The sequence below is a fragment of the Hibiscus syriacus genome, unplaced genomic scaffold (genome assembly GCF_006381635.1).
Source record: "Hibiscus syriacus cultivar Baekdansim isolate YM2019G1 unplaced genomic scaffold, ASM638163v2 tig00016004_pilon, whole genome shotgun sequence".
NCBI lineage: Eukaryota > Viridiplantae > Streptophyta > Magnoliopsida > Malvales > Malvaceae > Hibiscus > Hibiscus syriacus.
This window is the reverse complement of record NW_024062379.1, coordinates 505,163-508,526: the sequence shown is the minus strand read 5'-3', so window position 1 is coordinate 508,526 and position 3,364 is coordinate 505,163.

Here is a 3,364-nt window from a genome sequence, read left to right as displayed (position 1 = left end):
GTTTTATATGAGTGAATATGATATATCAATATGTTAACGTATATGTTATATGATTAGTGTGAATATATGCTATGTGATGATGATATAAACCATATGATAATGAATAATGAGACTATGTGTAAAAAAGTATGATCTATGTGATAATAAGTTATATGATTATAATAGATTTATGAATATGTGATCATAAGAGAACAAAGTATATGTTATATGATAAAAGCTATGTGATATGATATCTATAAGACAATGAGCTATGAAGCTACATAGGAATGTTATATGATCTATGTGACAAGAAGTTATGAGACTACATGTGCATATGTGACAAACATAAATGATAATTCCCATGTTATGTGATATGAGAGTTATAGGTATAGTTGACATACCAAGAGTCGAGGGTCATATAGATCCTTCGGGATATAGACACAGGTCCTTCGGGATATATTCATTGGTCCTTCAGGACATATTTCACATGCCACTCAGTGGACCCTTATATGAGCTATGGTGACAGCATATGGGCACAACCTCAATGTACTCGAATACCTTAAGTTCTCAGTAATGTACATGGACCTTTAAAAGATATTAAAGGTATTTACATAAGTATATGTTATCATATTATTATTGTTTATATTGTATCACATGTGTGACATTATTACATTATGATATGATTATAATTGAGTATTTAGTTTGGATGTTCATATTTATAGGAAATGCATTATTATATTTTATGCCTCATTAAGTCTATGACTTAGCGTGTAAGCATTTTTACACGTAGGTTCAGAAGAGCAATAGGAGCAAGTTTAGAATTTGCAGAGCATCTTATCTCAACTCAAAGATCAGATCAGAAGTAAATTCACAGTATGTATTTTGTTAGGTCAAAAGTGTTGGTATGTAGAAAAGTGTAATTTACACATGCTCTGATCAATTTAGTAATGTTTTGAACTTAACTATGTAAATATAGCTTTTTTGTTAATAAAAGTTTAAATTTCGTATAATTTTTATAAATGTACATGCTTTGAAAAGTTAATGTGACACCTCAGATTCTTATCCGGGTCTGATACGGGTTAGGGGTGTTACAACCACACCTCACCAAATCCGCATCAGCAAATCACATGCAATATGAACCAATTGTAAATATTTTTTAAGGATTGTAATGGGTGGACATAAAACCCAAAAAAAACAATGGTGTCTCTTTTTTTCCTTCACACAAAAAGCAGGGTATCTTCCCGGATTCAACTTCCACATTCTTACAAAAACAACAAATATAATATCTCTCTGCACTTTTTTTTAGAAAGAATGAATTATACAAACATTTCAAAGCTTTCATCTTCATTTTTTGATTTATAGCTCCTTTTTTTCTTTCTATTTTTTATTTTCAAAACCAATATAAAATATGAAGAAAAGGTTTTGAATTGACCTTAGTCATTGAAGCCTTAGGCGAGCGTCGGTGTCTTCATCGTCGGGTGCAGATAGTTGAGCGGTCGGTCTTGGCTCATTAGTGGCGGTGGCCATGAGTTTTGGGACTCTCAGCCATGAGAGGAGGGGAGGTAAAGTGGAGTTTGGTTTGTTTTAGTGGTCGAAAAGGCCACCTTGGTCGTTTTAGGTGTCGATAAGAGAAGGAGGTCGCCACTTTGGGGGATAATGTGAGGCTTTAGTGTCCTTTGGAGTGGTCAGTCGTATGGTGAGAGGTGAGGGAGAAGATGAAAGTTTAGTTTTGTTTAGTTTTTAGGCTTAGTTTCAGTTTATATTAGATTTTCAGGTAGATAACTTAGTAATCCCCCAGGTTTCACCGTGTTATTACATTGTGGTCACCATTTTTTATTTTCTTCCATTTTAGGCTCGATTTTTATTTTTATTTTAACTTGGTCCTGTTAATTTATTTCGAATTGAGCATGTTGTTTTGTTTAATTTTTGATTTGATCACAACATTTGTTATTTTGTTTGTTTTAATTTAACTACTGTTTTTTATTTATTGCATTTTAATCACTTAAATTCATGTTATTTTATTTTAATTTTGCACCATGTTTTATTTTATTCTAAACATGATCACTACTTTTAACTTATTATGGCTTTTGAATATTTGAATTGACCTTGTGGTGACCGGATCCGGTGTATGATCCACATTATTATGATTCAGACTCTATTAACATATAACCACTAACCGCTAACTTGTTATTTATTTATTTATTTTATGTTCAAACAATAGTATGACCTTGTGACAACCCGCTCCGGAGTACGACTCGCATTATTTACGATCTTGGTTAAATATTAAAAATTAACACTAACATTTTATTTTTATTTCTCTTTTATTTTTGTTAATTAATTTTATGCACATTTAAATGTCTGCCATTTACTTTTTATTTATATAATTTCAGTCCTCTAATTTCATTACCTTAAATTTCTATTTTTATTTCTGTCATTTATTTTTCAGAACTTTAATTTTAGTCCTTTGATTATTACACTTTATTTTATGTTTATTTCTGTCATTATGATTATTGCATGTTTCATATATTTATCACATTGAATGTCTTATTTTGTTATCTTTCATTTTGGTCTTTATGTTTATTTATGAATTTATTTTATTTAAGTATTTATATTTGTGATACTTATTTTTTGTCTTTACTTTTTATTGTGTATATATTTTTTCCATTAAATTCCAACTTTTATCATCTAGCATGATTAATTAAATTTGTCAAAATATTTGTTCACTTTGTCTAATATATTTAAGCTCTAAAATATGTTTATCCATGCCTACTTTAGCTATATTTACAATTAGATAGATTGTATTATTATATTTAATTCTAAGATTTAATTATGTTTGTGCATTTAGATCTAGATATTTCGAATATATATGAAAGCCTCATAAGCATAACTCGACTGATTTCATAATTGGATTAAATATGGTATTTTTTTATTTTAAAATATTACGAAATGATCGTCTTAAGGTAACTAAATGTTCTATTCCGATATTTTAAAATAAATAACTACTCTACTAGACAACCTGAAAAATCGAACATGCTTAAATTAAATCAAGAAACATCTCTTATCTTTTCTAATTAAATTTGTAATCTGGACTAATTGGCTTTTTTATTTTTGGTGATTCAAATTATTTAATCTCTAATTCTTGGGAGAAATTATTATATTCTTTTTATTTTAGTTGGAAAGAAAAAGATTCATCCTAAAGTATTTTAGAGATTATTTTCGCTTCGATTAGAAATATTGGAATATATTCTATTTCTCGTTAGAATTTTTTGTTAAATAAAAATTGTATGGTTGAATTTGGAATAATATGATTGTAACTTAAATTTATATTCAAATTCTTAGATTTCCAATATTAGAGACAATTTATAATCGACGGGGTACCAATTTT